The 19,490-nt window shown below is 40.2% G+C and overlaps 1 protein-coding gene and 1 pseudogene across 1 annotated transcript in view; both read right to left on the bottom strand.

Moving 5' to 3' along the window:
- Window positions 1–19,490, bottom strand: part of LOC102898838 (zinc finger protein 709) — a 36,278-nt gene that overhangs the window by 13,369 nt on the left and 3,419 nt on the right. The gene's annotated exons all lie outside the window — the stretch shown is intronic.
- On the bottom strand, window positions 294–412 carry LOC112479629 (annotated as a pseudogene).

Below are 19,490 nucleotides of genomic sequence, written 5' to 3'. Positions count from 1 at the left end.
ACAGTCATGTGAAAAAAAAAATGCATTCAAGAAAATCCAGCATCCATTTTTAATAAAAACTCTCAGTAAAGTGAAAATAAGGAAAACATACCTCAACATAATAAAGGCCATATATGACAAAACCACAGCTAACATACTCAATGGTGAAAAGCTAAAAGCGCTTTCCTTAAGATAAGGAATAAGACAAGAATGTACACTTTTACTTTTTTTTTTTTTAGGTGAGGCAACTCTTAGTTGACCTCACAGATTGCAAAGACCTTGTCAGCTTACAATCCCTTATTTTTTATTTTTTACACCTACAGCACCTGGTCTTCCTAGGCGGTCTCCCATCCAAGTACTAACCAGGCCCGACCCTAGTTAGCTTCCGAGATCAGACAGGATCAGGTTTGTTCAGGGTGGCATGGCCGTAGACCACTTTTACCACTTTTATTAAAAATAGTATTGGAAGTTCTAGCCTCAGCAATCAGACAAAAAATAAATAAATAAATAAAAGGCACCCAAACTGGTAAGAAGTAAAACTATCGTTATTCGTAGATGACATGATACTATATATAAAGAGAACTCTAAAGATTCTACCAAAAAACTATTAAAACTCACAAATAAATTTAGTGAAGTAGTAAGACACAAAATTAATATTCAGAAATCACTTGTAGTTTTATACACCAATAAAGAACTATCAGAAAAAGAAATTAAGAAAATAATTCCATTTAAAATTGCATAAGAAAAAATACCTAGGAATAAATTTAACCAAAGGAGGTAAAAGACCTGTACTTGGAACAGTACAAGACATTGACGAAATCGAATAAATGGAAGCATATATCCTGCTACTGGATAGGAAAATTAACATCATTAAGATGTCCATACTACCCAAAGCAATGTACAGAGTCATTGCAATACATATCAAAATACCAATTCTACTTTTCACAGAAGTAGGACAAATAATCCTAAAATTTATTTCGAATCAGAAAAGACCCTGAATAGCCAGAGTAATCTTGAGAAAGAAAAACAAGGTTAGAGATATCAAGCTACCTGATATCAAATTGTACAAGGCTGTAGTAATCAAAACAGCATGGTGCTGGCATAAAAACAGATACATAGATGAACAGAATAGAGATCCCAGAAATGAACCCACATCTATATGGTCAATTAATCTATAATAAAGGAGTCAAGAATATAAAATGAGGTAAGGACAGTCTCTTCAATAAATGGTGCTGGGAAAACTGAACAGATAATGCAAGAAAATGAAACTAGACCACTATCTTACACCATATACAAGAATAAATTAAAAATGAATTAAAGACTTAAAAAATCAAAAACTGTAAACTCTTAGAGGAAAACATAGGCAGTAAACTCTGACACTGCTCTTGGTCATATATATATAATTTTGGATATTCCTCCAAAATTTTGGAAACAAGAGACAAAATAACAAATGGGACTGTATTGAACTAAAAAGGTTTTGCACAGTGAAGGAAAACATCAACAAAATGAGAAGACAACCTACTGAATGGGAGAAGATATTCACCAATGACACTTCTAATAAGGGATTAATATCCAAACTATATAAGGAACTCATACAACTTAACACCAAAGAAACTCCAAACAATCCAGTTAAAAAATGGGCAGAGGACCTGAATAAACGTTTCTCCACAAAGGACATGCAGATGGCCAACAGACATAAAAAGATGCTTAACATCACTAATCATCAGGGAAATGCAACTTAAAATCACAATGAGATATCACCTCACACTTGTCAGAATGGCTATCGATAAATCAACAAGCATCAAGTTTTGGTGAGGGTGTAAAGGAAAGAGAATCCTCGTGCACTGTTGGTGGGATTGCAAATTGGTGCAGCCAGTACGGAAAACAGTATGACAGTTCCTCAAAAAATTAAAAATAGAACTACCATATGACTGGAAGTCCCACTTCTGGGTATTTATTTGAACAAATCCAAACACCAATTCGAAAAGATATACAGATCCCTATGTTCATTGCAGCAGTATTTACAACAGCCAACATATGGAAGCAACCAAAGTGTCCATCAGATGGCTGGAAGATGTGGTATACATACAATGGAATATCAGTCAGCCACAAAAAAGGATGAAATTTGTGACAAAATTGGATGGGCTTAGAGAGTAGTATCTAAGTGAAATAAGTCAGAAAAAGATAAATACCATATGATTTTACTTATATGTGGAATCTAAAAAACAAAATAAATGAATAAACAAAACAGAAACAGACTCATAGATACAGAAAACAAACTGATGGTTACTAGATGGGAGGGAGCTGGGAGACTGAATGAAAAAGGTGAGAGGATTAAGAAGTACAAATTGGCAGTTACAAAATAGTCAAGGGGATATAAAGTACAGCACAGGGAATCTAGTTGATAATATTGTAATAACTACATATGATACTAGGTGGGTACTAGACTTACTGGGGATCCACTACCTGCAACTGGCATTGGAAATGAGGTAGGAGCACTCCTGTGGGAATGAGCCCTTAACCAGTGGGATCTGACATCATCTCCAGGTAGTGTGTTATGATTAAGTTGTAAGATGTCCAGTTGGTTGTTGTGGGGGAAAACCCTCACACACATGGTGACCAGTATCAGAAGTGAAGTGTTCTGGATGAAAGTAAAGAAGACATGTAGTCCAGAAGAACTGGGTTTTTCCTCTACTCAGGAAAAATACTGGGTTTTACCAACACATCAGCAGCCAGTCATTAAAATACAGTCAAAGACCTCTGGTTTCTCATCTAGCATTTAAGGAGCTTAGAAGGTGACTTTCCCATCCTCACCAGAAAAAAGCAAACAAACTTAAAATCAATGACTCTTCTTAGATCTGTCACAGAATTAAGGTCATAGGGCAAACAACCACCTTCAAAATTGGAAAGAGAGAGAAAAGTAGCTAGTTTGAAATATGCCCATAATATCCTCTTCTTCTTAATGAGGCCTGTCCTCAAAGATTCTGTTTCACTAGAGCCTGACTGATTGGGATTCTACCAGTGGCAAACTGGTATCACTGACTGAACCACTGACATGGGGAGGGAAACAGCCAACTTGAGTGCCCTGTAGCTTTTCTGCCTGACTTAAGTTGAAGCTGGAGGTGGACACTTAGAAACAGTCGTGAGGTTCACAGGCTATTTTATCTTCCTGACAGGAAATATGTGTTGTGTTTTCCAAAACAACTTCTCCACTGCTCTGATACCAACTGGATGGCCTATAATTCAAATTCAGTTCTAACTCTAATTGAAGTTACCAGCAGACTCTACAATTTAAGTCTCATAAGACTGTCCACTCATAAGATGCCAGCTGCAAATGGCGAGCCCAGGCCGCACACATTTCTGTATAGCTGACTACAAATTCAAAGGTTCCCTGGGCATGCCCACATGTTTGTTAGTTCGCCAACGCAACTATCAGAACTAAGAAAAGCATTTTACTTATCAGTTTACTGTAAAATATAATTCAAGAACAGCTATGTGGAAAGCATGCACTGAGCAAAGTCAGTGGGTGAAGGTAGGAGCTTCCACACCAGCTACAGGCACAACAGCCTCCCAGCAAACTGATGTGTTCACTGACTCAGATCTCTCAGAATCCCAAGGTTTAAGGGTTTGGATGGAGTTTCCTCATGTAGGCCTGGCTGACTGAATCACTAACCAATGGTGGTTAAATCAGTCTCTAGAGGCTGGGAGCTGGGCTGAAAGTTCTAAGCCTCTAATCAAAGCTTGGTCCTCCTGGTGACCAACTCTCATTCTGAAGCCACTGAGGGGCCTGCAAACAGTCCCCTCATTAGACCATAAGATGCTCCCATCACCTTATGACTCAGGAAGTCCAAGGGCTTTAGGAGGTCTTTGCTAGGAACCATGGACAAGGATCTAACATTTTTCTTATTATACCACAGAAAGTCAAAGGCCAGAACACAGGCTTATTAAAATACTTGACATTAAATCACAGGACTTCCTTTCCACCCACAATGTACCATTACATCAACAACATTCCTGTTTAACAACAGTGGAATATACTGAACGAACTGTAGTTTCAGAACTTAAGTCTCTATAGTACCCCAAAGATGACATGGTAGAAAAAGGCAAGGATAACTGAGGATATTACCCCAGTCAAATACACATAAAACCTCACACTAAAGGCCTATTTACTTCACTTTCTTTTTCATAGTACACTGTCTAGCATTCTACAAAAAATATTAAACTTTAAAAACATATTTTTAGGAGGTAAGTCAGGCAAAAGAACCTGATTCGGATATAGCAGATATGTTGGAATTATCAGACCAGAAATTTAAAACGACCATTTGCGAAGGGCTCTAATGGATGAGTGCATAACATGCAAGAACAGAGAGATAATGTATGCAGAGATGGAAACTCTAAGAACTAAAAGGGAAGTAAGCAATAAATAACAAAATGACGGGACAGAAATGAAGAATTCCTTTGCGAGGGGTGCTCATCATTACAGGGGAAATGTGCGAGGAAAGATCAGTGAGCTTGTGAAGATGTCAATAGAACTTTCCAAACTAACATGCAAAGAGGTGAAAGAATAACATAAAGGCAGAACAGAAACCCAAGAACTTTGGCACAATTACAAAAGATACAGCACGCACATAATGGAAATACAAAAAGGAGGAGATTAAAAACAATAATAAGTGAAGCAATGATCACTGTGATTTTCTCAAAATTAATGAAAGACACCAAACCACAGATCCAGGAAGTTCAGAGATCACGAAAGAAGGTAAAAGCCAAAAAACGCACACCTAGAAATATCATATGCAAGCTGGGAAAAAAAAAAACCACGAAGACAAAAGGAACATATGGAAAGAGGCTAGGGGGAGAATACTTTAGTTGTGGAGAAAAAAGGATAAAAATTAAATCAGACTTCTTTTCAGGAACTACACAAATAGGAAGAGAGTTCTGTGAAATAAAGTTCTCTGAAACAAAAACCACCCAATGAGAATTCTGTGTCAAGCAAAATTATCCTGTGAAAGTGAGAGAGAAATAGTCTTTCTGAGGCAAACAAAAATTGAGGGAATTTGTCACCGGTACACCTGCTTTGCAAAAGTGTTAAATTTGTCAAGAAGGTAATGATCAAGAAAGGTAGAGTGTTAGAAAATGAATAAATGTTGGTAAAATAAAATGACTTGTTTTTGTTTTTTTATTTAATCTGACAGAGAACACTTCATTCAAAGTCATAATCGCTACAACATATTTAGTAATTATAGCTTACAGATAAATGAATGACAACGTTACAAGGGACAGGGAGAGAACAACAGGAAATACTGTTATGAGGAACTTGCACATCCAGTGAGGTGGTATAATATTACCTCAGAGAGAACTTGGGTTAGTTGTATGTATACACTGCAAACTCAAGCCCAGCTACTAAAAAGTGTATAATGATATGCTAAGGAGAAAAAATGGAATCCAGTAAAATGCTCAATCAAAGGTAGAGAAGGCAGAAGAAAGATGGAAGCCAAAAAAGAAAAGAATAAAGGTAACAAATAGGAACTAGCAAAATATGGTAGATATGAATCCAGCTATAGTCATGTGCTGCTAAACATTGTGAGAAATGAGATATTAGGAAATTTTGTCATGTGAACACAATTGTGTACTCACACGAACTAGGTGGTGTAGCTTACTACACACCTAGGCTGTATGATATACCACTGTTGTATATGTGGTCTGTTGTCACTATGTGGTGCATGACCGTATATCGATAATCACTTGAATCATCAATGGTCTAAATGCAACAAATGAAAGAAACTGTCACAGCAGATAATAATATAACAATTAAATGTTGTCTACGGGAATCACACTTTAGATATAAAGACACAGATTGAAAGCAAAGGCTGGAAAAAGATATACCACTCCGATACAAAACGAAAGAAAGCTGGCACAGCTGTATTAATTTCATACAAAGCCGACTTCAGGGGAAGGAAAATTCAGAGAAAAACAAGGGCATTATGCAATGATAAAGGGGTCAGTTCTCCATAGGACACAGCAGTCCTTAGGGTGCATGTACGTAACAAGAGAGACAAAATACATGAGGAGAAAAGAACAGTATTGCAGAGAGAAACAGATGAATCCACTATTAAGAGTTGGCGACATCACACCCACAACATCCGCAGCAGGCAGAAAACCAGGAATAGGTAAATTAAACAATGCCATCAAATAAATAGATTTAATTGAAATCCATGCAACGCTTCATCCCAAAACAGCAGCCTACACATTCTCCTCAGGTTCACGTGGAGCATTCACCAAGACAGATCACATTATGGGCCATAAAACACACTCGCACAAATTTAAAGAAAGAAATCATGCAAGATATTCTGGCAGACCACGGTGGTATTAATCTACAAATCAGTAACAAGATAGTTGGAACCCACCCCGCCCCCAAATACTTAGAGATTAAAGAACACAGTTCTAAACAACACATGAGTCAATAAAAGAGTGACATAAGCAAGACGGTGGAATAGGAGTTTTCTACCATCATCTCCACACAGGGCACTGATTTTGACAACCAGCAAAGGATGAGAGAACCTTTGTGGAGTTATGGAAGTTCAGTGGGAAAGGACTGCACACCACTGGAGCAAAATGTCTGAGAACAGACACTACGGTCAGAGTAAGAAGAAGAGTTCCACTTTACCTGCATTGCCCCTCCCCAAAGGTGGCACAGCTTATCACCAAGACACCCCCCTCAGCCCAGGATTCCCCCCACACGGGGAAAGTGAGAGTGTAGTGGCTGAGCACTTGGCGCCAGTGGTGTGGGGCGCTGCCCCAGAGGCTCACAATTTCTCACCTCACTAAGAATGCCGAAGGGATCAACACAGTGGAGTGGCGGGAAGGCTGGGAGCAGAGAAGAGTTACAAGGACACACAGCAACCAGGGTTCAAAACTCAACAAATGGTTGCAGACCCAACCAACTCCTGGGGAACTCCACCAGGAAGCCTGCATTTCAGCCACTTGGGACGTGGTGCCTGCGGACACTCCCGGTGGCCCAGGGGCACGCCCAATGCTCTGCACACCTCACTTGCCTGCCCTCCCACCCATGCCAGCTCCACAGGCCTCCTCCGGACGCGAGTGCAAGCCTCTCCAGTGTCTCCTAAGCACACGCATTCAGTGGGGCTGGGAGAAGCCATGCAAACCTGAGCATTTCAGGAGGCCACCCCGGGAGAACACACAGGAGGACCTTGGCACCCGGCCTGGCTTTGAGGGACCCAGAGAAGGCGTGCAGTCTTAAGAATTCCTCCTAAAGAAGGAACAAGGGGTGTGAAGCAGGCGCATTCATAGAAAAGGTCTGTGAGAGCGTCAGAATCCCCATGGGGCTGACTGGTGAAACTGCTTCCCTCCCAAAACCAGTCAGTAAAGACCACAGGAGGTGACTGCTCTTCAAATGTGAATGGCAATGCAAGGTTTCAAGGAACAAAAAAATAAAGTAAAATACAAAGGAAAATGACACCAGTAAGGGAACACAATGGTTTTCCAGTACCCTGTGCCACAGAAATGGAGATCTACAAATGGCATGACAAATAATTAAAAATAATTGTTCTAAGGAAGCCCAGAGACCTTCATAAGAATGCCGATAGTCAATTCAACGAAATCAAGAAAACTATACCTGAATAAAAGGAGAAGTTTGACAGATAGAAATCATAAAGAACCAAACATGATTCTGGCCCTGAAGAATATGGCAAATGAAATAAAAAATGTAACAGAACTTCAAGAGCTGACTGATAGATCAGATGAAAGAATCTGAGAAATTGGAAAACTGGTCATTTGAAATGATCCAGATAGAGATTTTTAAAAAGAATAAAAAGGAATGAAGAAAGCCGATGTGATTTAGGGGACACCAGCAAAAGACATAATATACACATTATGGAAACCCCAGAGAAGAGAGATGGGTGGAAAGCTTATTTAAAGAGATAATGGCTGGAATGTCCCCAAATCTTAGGAGAGATGCAAACAGGACATCTAGGTACATGAAACTCAAAGATCCCTAAACAAGCCAAACCCAAAGAAGGCTTCACCAAGAAGCAGTATACACAAATGATCAGAAATCAAAGACGAAAAGAGAATTTTGAAAGTAGCAAGAAAAACATGGCACATCACATCTAAGGAGACCCCCACTCCTGCGAATTTCTCCGCAGAAACCAGGAGGACGTGAGAGAAAGGCATGACAGACACCACGTGCTGAAAGAAGGAAACTGCCAACCAAGAGCTCTACCCAGCAAAGCTGTCCCTCAGAAATGAGTAGAAGAGAAACTTCTGCAGACAAACCAAGGCCGAGGGAGGCCGTCGCCACCACGCCTGCCTCACAGGTGCTACGGGGATTTCTTCAAGCTGAAGTGAAAGGATGCTAATTGGTAACGTGAAAATATGTGAAAGTACAAAACGCACTGCTCGAAGAAACTAAGAGTTGGTTGTTTGAAAATATAAACCAAATTGACAAACCTTTAGCTAGATTAAGAAAAAAGAGAAAAGACTGAAATTAATACAGTCAGAAATAAAGGGTGCTATGTATAGGAGCATATTTGGTGCGACCATAGCCTCCAGGTTGTGGTAATCCACTGTGAGGTGTCATTCATTTTTTTCTAGGTTTAAGGACAGGCCAAATTCAGCTGTTAAAGAAAATACACTGGGGCTAACTACGTCCTAACTAAATAAGTTTTGTATAATGGTTTTCAATCTTTCACGGCCATGTTTCATTTAAATTGAGCCATTTGATGTAATTAAACTGGGGGTAAGGTCTGTGGGGTTCCTTTTTGTCAAGCCGACTTGGACACGACAAAGACTTGTTTTAGTTTATAAGTCATTGGTTCAGAGCTTTCCTGTTCACTCTAGGGTGTTTTAGGACAATGTGTGCTATGATCAAGGGTAATTTAGATAAGAGAATAGTTGTCTGATGGTTAAGGTGAGACATGCCCATTTGTCCCCTATTTTATATTTAGCAACTCACCTAACATTATTAGGGGAACCTTATATTGAGATCAGTGTGATCTCAAAATAATTGTAACTTGAGACTTAGTACTGAATACTCCTATAAGTTTTGTGCGTTACAGCACATGGCAAAATTAATTCAGAAACATTATAGAGGCCCCCAAACCAAATAATGCCCCTTGATCTTTTCTGCTGTGTAATTCTTTGAGTATATTCTGGATTTTCAATTGGATCAAATTGTAGTCCTTTGTTCCAGTATTTTTGCTTTTGTTCTCCCTCCTTTCCTTTCCTATTTTTTTTTTTTGGGGGGGGGGGAGGTCACTGAATATACATTAATGAAAAGGGTGTCTTCTCTACTTCGGTATTTATTTTTTCCCTAGAGAGTACTTCAAATCAGTGCCATCGGGGTTAGGAGCCTCTATGACAACCGGTTGCTTTATAGCAGGGGTCCCCAACCCCTGGGCTGCAGACCGGTTCTGGTCCATGGCTTGTTAGGAACTGGGCTGCACAGCAGGGGAGTGGAAGGCGAGCAAAGCTTCATCTATTTGCAGCTGCTCCCCAGCACTAGCATCACCGCCTCAGCAGCACCTCAGATCATCAGGCATTAGATTCTCATAGGAGCACCAGTCCCTGGTGCCGAAAAGGTTGGAGACCATTGCTTTACAGAGTTTAAGGACTCAGACTTAAGCTGGCTTGAACCAATCCCTTGGCTGTACCACAGGGATACCATAGGTGTTGTCCCCTTGACACCGAAGGTCAGGATCTTTAATACAGCACAGGCAGGGGCAGGAGCAGCAAAGGCACTTAAGGGTCCTGGGGAGTCCTCTGGTGTTAGCCCTCCATGCCGAGAGAAGCTGCAGCCCTGGAAAGCCAGGGGTGCCCGTGCTCATGGGGGAGATGGACAACACCCCCCACCCCCCGCCATCAGGTTTTAGTTGTAGTTCCTCTGGGCTTGTTTCTACACATGTTGGAGTTTTGCATCCTCAGTGTAGGTGTGCTCAGAGTGTAACTTGTTTACAATAAGAAAGTCTGAACGTAGGGAGTCTGTATCCTGGGTTAGGGTGCCAGGAATTAGGAACTTGATTTTCCTCAAGTTCCTAATCCTTTAAACCTAATCCAGCTGAGAATTTCCTCACTGTAAGAACGGAAGCCTGAGAGACCTTTCAAGATTTGCTGATTAAACACATTTTACATTTGTTGAAAAATGGAGACTTAAGAAGAGTGACTAAATCTTTTCGAATGACAAACACAGGGAGTGTGAGTTGGAAACAAGCTAGATCTGGCCAGAATCGGGATTCCTCCCCTTAATCCGCTCAGACAGTTTGACAGACCCCTCTCCTATGCCCCACAGGGAGCTGGTTCCTGGATCAGGCCATTGCCCTGCTCCGGGGCAAGTATTTAAAGTGTTTTTCCCTAATCCGGGTGGGGCAAGCATTACTCTAATCCTTCTTGCCTGTTTTATGTAAGTGTTTAACAGTTATAGAGCATGGCAGAATATCCACAAGGTCTTGCCTACACCCAAGACGGGCCTCCGTGTGGATCCCTTAATAAACTCTTAATGCAGTGCTGGAGTTGTCAACCTCTTTCTTTCATCTCTTGGCCCAGGGAAATTTTACAAACAGAAGGGCAGTGTGACAGTACAGAATGCCCAGGAAAGTTTCAAAGAACCTCCACCCAAAGGGCCTTTCATAGGATGTTTGTGCCCAGGGAAGGTCCTGGGGGAGAGGAACAGAGATTTCATACAAGTATTCCAGGTGGTTATTCTCGCCTTTCTTCTACCGTAAAATAACCACCTGGAAAAACTAAATCTTTAAAATGAGCCATCTATTGAAAATGATAAGCAATTAAATACCACATCTGTTTGAAATACGACAAGACAAAAGCCGGTGATGCTGTGAATTGGAGACGGGGAAGGTGGCATTTCAGATGCAGGCAGAAATCTGAAAATTTAGGGATGTATTACAAATTCTAGGAAGTGGAGGGCTGGAGAAAGGACTGGGTTGTAAAATTGAGGCCAGGCTTCTCAAACGTTTGGAAGACTCAGCAGAAAATGGGTTCCCACTGAGAAAGGGGGACTGGTAATCCCACAGAACCTCCCACACACGAACCCCAGAGACCAAGTCACGACTGTCCCCCGATGACCATCCTGGTGGTCACCGCACCATCTGGATATGCGGGGCTGCGGGGGCAGAGCTGCTCAGAGAGGCTCCCAGGCCGGGGCAGACGTCGCCCCGCGCAGTGAGGAGACAGGACAATCAGGGTCCCGGCTGCTGGCCCAGCCCCACGCTGCGTGCTGGAGGGGGCTGAAGTTCAACTGGGACCCCGGGTGGACTCAGGTCCGGAGACTCCGGACTTGACCTCGGGGAGGTTTGTTCCCACCTCGGCCGCTTCCAGTCAGGCCCTGGTGCCTTCTCCCCACCCTGGCCCGCACACTCACCATTTCCCGGGTTTGGGGACCCCCTAGCATCATTCCTAAGGTAGCCGCGGCCGGCGCAGATCACAGCAGGACGGACGCTGAAACAGAGACACCTGAGCCTTCAACCGTGAGACGGAGACTGCCTCGCAGCCAGCGGCGTCCTCGCTATTTGTGGAGCGTGGCCCCACCCACCTGCCCTGCTGCGCCTCTGACTGGACAGTTCGCAAAGACCCGCCTCCCTCATTCTTGAGTGACAATCCGGGAAAGGGTCGGACGGCTTAACGGAACCACCAGCAGGGGGCTGGGACCAGTCCCCAACACGGTCGGAGGTTTGCTTTAACAAAACTTCCCAGTCCTAGGGGGACAGTGGTGTCTTCCTGCCCCTCTTGCTGAACGCGGGACACAGGTGTGCGAAGGAGATTCCACAGTCAGTTTTCAGATGGAGCGACACCCTTGTCCTGAACATAGGGGCGCCCAGGCCAGGCCAGACTGGGCCCAAGGGGATCTGAGGTCCTCCCCAGGTCAGGGGCTGGCCTAGACTGCGAAGACACTCATGGAACTGTGACCCTTGTTTACAAGCCCATTGCAAAACGACCTCACCATGTGTAATAAAGAGTTTGGCTCTATTTTGATCTTTGCTGACAGCGTTGAGGCTTCCACCCACCCCTTCCCCACCTTCCTTTAGCTAAAATACCCGTCACCTTCCGAGAACGTGGTTCTGCAGGGAAATTGGAACCGCACAGCGCCAATCCGAGCAGGGACTCTTCCCTCACCAACCGTGAGCTGTGCGATGTGTTCGATAAAACTGGTAGGTGCACATTTTACACTAAAAGTTAATTATTTTAGACAGTTTTTGACTGTGCCCTTAGATATTTTGAAATGTAAATGGCTATGATACCCCTAAGGCAAATGAACTTCTATTTTCACCAATACAACAAAAGACAAACGATTTGGAAGTGTGAGATGTACCTGAAAACTCAATATACTTAAAACACTGGTTCGAAACATCTAATTATTTATTTGAATAGCTTTATTGAGATACAATACATATACATACGATGAACCCCTTTAATAGGTACGATTCATTGGTTTTCAGTATATTCATATATACGTGCAATCATCACAATTTTTGAACATTTTTGTTGTCTCAAAAGACAGCTGTACCTTTAATCGTCACTTCTCAATTTTCCAGTTTTCTCCTCCATCCACAATTCTAGGCAACCTCTAATCTTTCTCTCTAGATTTCCCTATTCTGGATATACATGTGCATGGAAGCATATACTCTGTTGTCTTTGTAACTGACTTCAGGCACTTAGCACAACTTTTCAAGGAACATCCATGTAGTAGCATGTGTGGGTACTTCATTTGATTTCACAGCCAAATAAGAGTGCATTGTATTGATAAAGTACATTGTATTTATTCATCTGTTGATGAACGCTTGGTTTGTTTCCAGCTCGTGGTGATTCTTAATAACACCACAATAAACCTTCATGTACAAGTTTTTGTTTTGACATACAATTTCCTTTCTTTGAGTATATACCCAGGAAAGAATTGCTGGGTCCTCTGATAATTCTAGGTTTAATGTCTGACGAACTGCCAGACTGTTTTCTTAAGTGACTGCGGCACCATTTTATATTCTCGCCAGCAGTGTATGTGGGTCCCGATTTCTCTGTATCCTCCACGACACCAGTTATTATCTCACTTTTTGATCCCAGCCATCCTGGTGGTTGTGACCTGGTATCTCACTGGGGTTTTGACATGGATTTTCTTGATGACTAGTGATTTCTAGTGTCTTTTCATATGTTCTTCCTGCCTATTCACACATCCTTTGACATTGAAAAAAATGTCTTTTTACATCCTTTGACATTTTAAAATTGGGTTATTTGACTTTTTTATTATTGAGTTGTAAGAGTTCTTTAGATTTTTTTTGACATAAATTCCTTATCAGATACATGATTTGCAAATTTTTCTTTCATTCTCTGGGTTGTATTTTCACAATGTTGCCTTAACATTTTTACTTTTAATTGTGGTAATACACAGATATTATAACATTTACATCCTAAGTGTACAGTTCTGTGAGAAGTACAATGACATTGGGAAACCAGTCTCAGAACTGTTTTGAAACAGTTTCGAAACTTTGAAAGCTGAATATCTATCTATACACGTAAAACAACCTCTTCCCATTCTCCTCTGCCCCCAGGCCCTAGTAACTACCATTCTATTCTCTCCTTATATGAATTTCACTATTTCAGGTCCTTGTACAAGTAGATTCATACAGTGGTTGTCCTTTCATGAATGGCTTATTTCACTTAGGATAATGTCCTCGAGTTTCACCCATGTTGCAGCATGTCAGTTTCTTTCTAAATCTGAATAATAGTCCATTGCATATATACACTAAATTTTGTTGATTCATTCATTCATTCATTCACTTATTCAACCACATGGGTTGCTTCCACCTTTTGGCTCTCATGAATAATGCTCCTATGAACACTAATGTAGAAATATCGCTTTCAGTCCCTAGATTCAAGTCTTTGGGGTATATATCCAGAAGCAGATTTGCTGGATCACATGGTAACCTGAATTTAATTTTTTTCTTCTGCTGTGGAGAATAATATTATGTTGCCATTAAAGCAGTAAGTATAGTTACACAGACTGGTTAGTCCCACTGGTGGAACACTGGAACTCTAATATCAACAGGAGTGGATATTATTAGCATTTATATGTATCTCTAGAATTTAGTTTGCTCATTTTTAGCCATCTTGTTTAAATATGCATATAAAAGAGTTGGTTGCTAATTTAACTGTCTTTTAAATTTAAGAATCCTACAATCAATGAATTAAACTTTATACTACTGATTCTAAAGCACATTACATTAAAATTGTGATCATCTGGGCTCAGAGAAATCAAATAAAATATTTAGAGTTTCCAATTTAAAACATCTTACAATAGTCTTCTTCTTCCTTGGACAAAGTATGTAAGAAATATTTACTTATACCTAATGGTACTCAGATGTTTGTTATGTGGACTTATACATAACTCTACAAAAACAAAAGAACAAAACCTAAAGTTGGTAGAAGGAAAAAAACAGCAAAAATCAGAGCAGAAATAAATGAAATAGAGACTAAAAGACAATAGAAGAGATCAATAATTCTAAGAACTGGTTCTTTAAAAAGATAAACAAAATTGATAAACTTTTAGCTAGACTCACCAAAAAAAAAAGAGAAGACAAAATAAATAAAATCAGAAGTTAGGTATAAAAACTGCTATCACAGAAATACAAAGGATCATAAGAACAACTATGAACAATTATACGTAAACAATTTGGACAACCTAGTAGAAATGAATGAATTCCCTGAAACATAGACTCTACCAACGCTGAATCATAAATAATTAGAAAATCTAAACAGACAAATTATTAGTATGGAGATTGAATCAGAATTCAAAACCTCCACAAAAACAAAAGCCAGGACCAGACGGCTTCATTGGTGAATTTGATCAAATAATCAAAGAAGAATTAATACCAGTTGTTCTCAAACTTCCAAAAACAGATGAGAAGGGAACTCTTCCAAACCCATGTTATGAGGCCAGAGTTACCTGACACCGAAACCAGACAAGGATGCGAAAAGCAAAGAAAATCACAGGCTAATATCCCTGATGAACACAGATGCAAAAGCTCCTCAACAATACATTAACAAACCAAATTCAGTAATACATTCAAAAACCTATAGACCATGATCAAGTGGAATTTATTTCAGGGATACAAAAATGGTTCAACATTTGCAAATCAGCCAATGTGATGCACCACATTGACAAAATGAAGAAAATCATTTGATCATCTAGATCATTTAGGAAAAGAATGTGATGAAATTCAACATCCATTTCTGATAAAAATTCTCAAAAAAGTAAGTATGGAAGAAACATACATAACTCAAAGTAATAAAGGCCATATATGATAAGCCCACAGCTAACATCATAATCAATAACAAAATGACCACAGATAACATACTCGATGATAAAATACTGAAAGCTTTTTCCTCTTAGTCAGATACAAGACAAGAATGCTCACTCTGGCGACTTTTATTAACCACAATATTTTAAGTCCTAGTCAGAGTAATTAGGCAAGAGACAAAAAAGGCATCCAAATTGAAAAAAAGTAAAACTGTCACTATTTACAGATGCCATGGTATTATACATATAAAACTGTAAAAATGCCATCAAAAAACTGATAGAAATAATCAACTAATTCAGTAAAGTTTCAGAATACAAAATCGATATGCAAAAATTGGTTCCATTTCTATGCATTAATAATAAACTATAACAAAGAAATTATGAAAACAATCTCATTTACAATTTCACCAAAAAGAATAACATACTAAGAACTAAATTTAACCAAACAGGGTAAAACACCTGTATATTGAAAACTACAATATTAAAAAAAATTTATAAGACACAAACAGCTGGCAAGATATCCCATACCTGTGGACTGACTTAAAATTATTAAAATATACATAAAACTCAAAGCAATTTACAGATTTACTGCAATCCTTATCAAAATTTCAATGTCATTCTTAATAGAAATAGAAGAAACGATTCTAAAATTTGTATGGAACCACAAAAGACCCCAAATAGCAAAACAACAACAACAACAACAACAACACAAATGGACGAAAAAATCCTTAAGATAAAAGAATGAAGAGGGTGGCATCATGTTCCCTAATTTCAAACTATATTACAAAACTATAGTAATTTAGAAAATATGGTACTGACATGAAAACACATAAAAGACACATAGGTCAATGGAACTGAATAGAGCACCCAGAAATAACCCCACACGCATACTTTGAATTAATTCATGACAAAGGAGCCAAGAATATATAATGCTTCTTCAAATAAATGGTGCTGAGAAAACTGGACAGACACATGCAAAAAAAATGAAACTGAACCACAATCTTACACCATCTACAAAAATTACTTCAAATGCATTAAAGACTTGAACATGGGACCTGAAACCATAAAACTTGTAGAAGAAATCATAGGCCATAAGCTCTTTCACGTAGGTCTTGGTGGTGACTTTCTGTAACTGTCACGAAAAGCAAAGGCAACAAAAGCAAAAATAAAGAAGTGGGACATCGAATAAAAAAGCTTCTAAAAAAATTAAATTAAATTAAAAAGCTTCTGTACAAGAAAAACCATGAACGAAATAAAAATGGAACCTAATGAATGAAGGAAATACTTGTGAATCATATATATGAATAAAGGTTAATATCCAAAATTAAAAAAAACAACAACAAAAAACCCCCTCATACAACTTAATAGCCAAAAACAAAAAAACTGAATTAAAAAAAAAAAAAAAACAACAACAAAACCCAGAATATCTGAATAAACATTTTCCCAAAGACATACAAATGGCAAACAAGTACATGGAAAGATGCTCAATATCTTTCATCATAAGAGAAATGTCAATCAAAACCACAGTGAGATACCACCTCATACCTGTGATAATGGCTATTATCAAAAAGGTAAGAAATAACAAGTGTTGGCAAGGGTGTAGAGAAAAGGGAACAGTTGTGCACTATTGATGGGAATGTAAATTGGTGCAGCCACTATGAAAAACACTATGGAGGTTCCTCAAAAAATTAAAACTGGAACTACCTTATCATCAAGCAGTTCCACTTTTTGGTATATCCAAAGAAAACAAAAATAATTAACTAGAAAAGATATATGCAGACCCATGTTGATTACAGTAATATTTATAATAGCCAAGATATGGAAACAACCTAAGTGTTCATAGATGGTTGAATAAAGAAAGAAAATAATTATATTGTGTGTTTATATGTGTGTGTGTGTGTGTGTGTGTGTGTGTGTGTGTGTGTGTGTGTGAAATCTAAAACAATGAAAAACACAAAGCTCACAGATATGCAGAAATGAGAGAAGGGAATATTTTTTAAACAGACTGAAAGTTAAGATCTATCTGGAGGGAAAGCAGGCGATCTTAGGTTAAATTCTGAATCATTGGGTGAGGGGAAAGTCTCCTACTTCCAGCACCTGGGGGCAAAGTAGGTGCTCAAAAAATACTAAATGAAGTTTTAAATCTTATTCTCACTAAAAGAGGGAGTTCTGCCAGTAAGAGCTGTTATAAAATTACTCATTGACTCTGACAGAAACACTGGCAGATAAGATATTATAACATGTAACCCAGTTGTTAAAAAATGGCTTGGGTACAGCTGAAACTTATTGGATTTCATTAACCAATGTCACCATAAAATAATTAATTAATTAATTTTTAAAAAAGGAAAAAAAAATGGCTTGGGGTCAGCAAAGACATACGATGATCAACATTTAGATTATGTGTCACTGTAGTAAGTTCTTGAAGGAAAACATTTGTCCCTTTAAAATAATTTGGGAAAAACTGATATACTGTTTTCTATACAGGCTGTGACATTTTACATTTCCACCAATAGGATATCTATTTGTCCTCTACAGGCTATTGAATAATCCCTTAGGATTATTGGGGTGTCATGACTACAGTTAGTGAGATACCAGGTATAACTGCAATTTGAGTCCTAGCATTGATTACTTGTGTGAAGGTTTGTGAATTGGAGCGTTAGAGTAGATGGTGAAATTAATTAACCTACGTTGTAAAGGCTCCAAAGCCAGGGGGCTGTCTTTTATCTTTTTTTCTTATGTAAACTCTTTCAATACACTGGATTTCTAATTGGTGAAATTGTAGACCCCTAGTTTCACTACATTTTTTCTTATATTTCCTCCCTCCTGTCCTTTCCTGTTTTTTTTTGTTTTGTTTTTGTTTGTTTTATTTTTTTCCCTATTGGTCATTGGATATACTTTGGGGAAGGGGTTGCCTCTCTGACCTGATATATGTATCTGAGAGCCTCCAATCAGTGCCATTAGGGTTAGGAGCCTGCCCACTATAACTGGTTGCTTTATAGAGTTTAAGGACCTAAGCTGAAGTCAGGTTTCAATTTGCTGTGCCACAGCGAGGCCATGGGTGCTGTCCCCTTGACCCCGAGGGTCAGGATCTGTGCTGTAGTAGTGGCAGGGGCAGAAGCAGCAGCCAAGGCACATAAGGGTCTTGGGGAGCCCTCCGGTGTTAGGGTGTGGACTCAACCCGCCACCTGTTGGCTGCCTTTCCCCATCTACTTTGTCACTTTCTCTTAAACTACTGCTCTTTCAGCGGTGACCCGCAGATGGGCTCACCTCTTGCACAGGGTGTAGTCTCCTTTCTTCATTCTCATCCCCGGGCGACGTCAGAGTCAACCCACCCTCTGTCTTAACTTAACGCTCTGACACACCCACAAATCCCATCAAAGACATCCACCCACGAACACCTGCAGGAGGGCCCCGACCCACACGCCTGCGCCCAAAGGCCTAGGAATTCTCGAAACTGCGCGCTCTGGCCGGCTGCACACAGAACTGAGGTTCAGCGGGGTCAGCGCTGCCACACGAGGCAGCACAGCTCACAGCCCCAGCTCCCCAGCACCCAGCAGCCCACAGTGCGGCCGCCAACAGGCAGCAGAGCAGGTGAGCAGCTCAGAGCGAGACAAGATGGACCCACGGAGTGGTCATGTCAGGACATACTCAAGGAGCCAATTGTTACAGTCACCTGCGGAGGCGTGGTTCCCAGGTAGAGAATGATGTAGTGTGCTCCCTTGACCCAACACACACACATCTAGTATAAGAAAAGGTTATGTATGTATGACTTACATAATTGAGATATCTGGGGCATAGGGCTGGCCTCTCAAGCAGCTCTAAAATGGCTTTAGAGAATTAAAAAAATAAAAGAACTGGGTTTTATTTGTGATTACATGGTGTTAGAGAAAAAATATTCAGTGCCACCTGTCAAAGATGGTAAGGAAGATTTTATTCAGAACCACTGTGACGGGACTTCACGGAGGGGAAAAATGGGATCGGGCCCCACTCCCAGCACAGCAAGGGCAAGTGGGGATCACGGCCAGAGAGCAGGGTGGGCGTCAGTGGATGGAAAATCACTGAGAGAAAATCAGGGTTAGGGGTTCCTGCTAAACCGACCGACAGGATTCCGACTGCAGACAGGCCAGGGTGCTCAGACGTCACCTGATGGTGCAGGAAACGGAACTGACCAGATCTGGAGGGGATCCGATAGGAG

The sequence above is a fragment of the Pteropus alecto genome, unplaced genomic scaffold (assembly GCF_000325575.1).
Source record: "Pteropus alecto unplaced genomic scaffold, ASM32557v1 scaffold304, whole genome shotgun sequence".
Taxonomy (NCBI): Eukaryota; Metazoa; Chordata; class Mammalia; order Chiroptera; family Pteropodidae; genus Pteropus; species Pteropus alecto.
The sequence above is the reverse complement of the archived record's forward strand: the minus strand, read 5'-3'. Positions and strand labels throughout refer to the sequence as shown.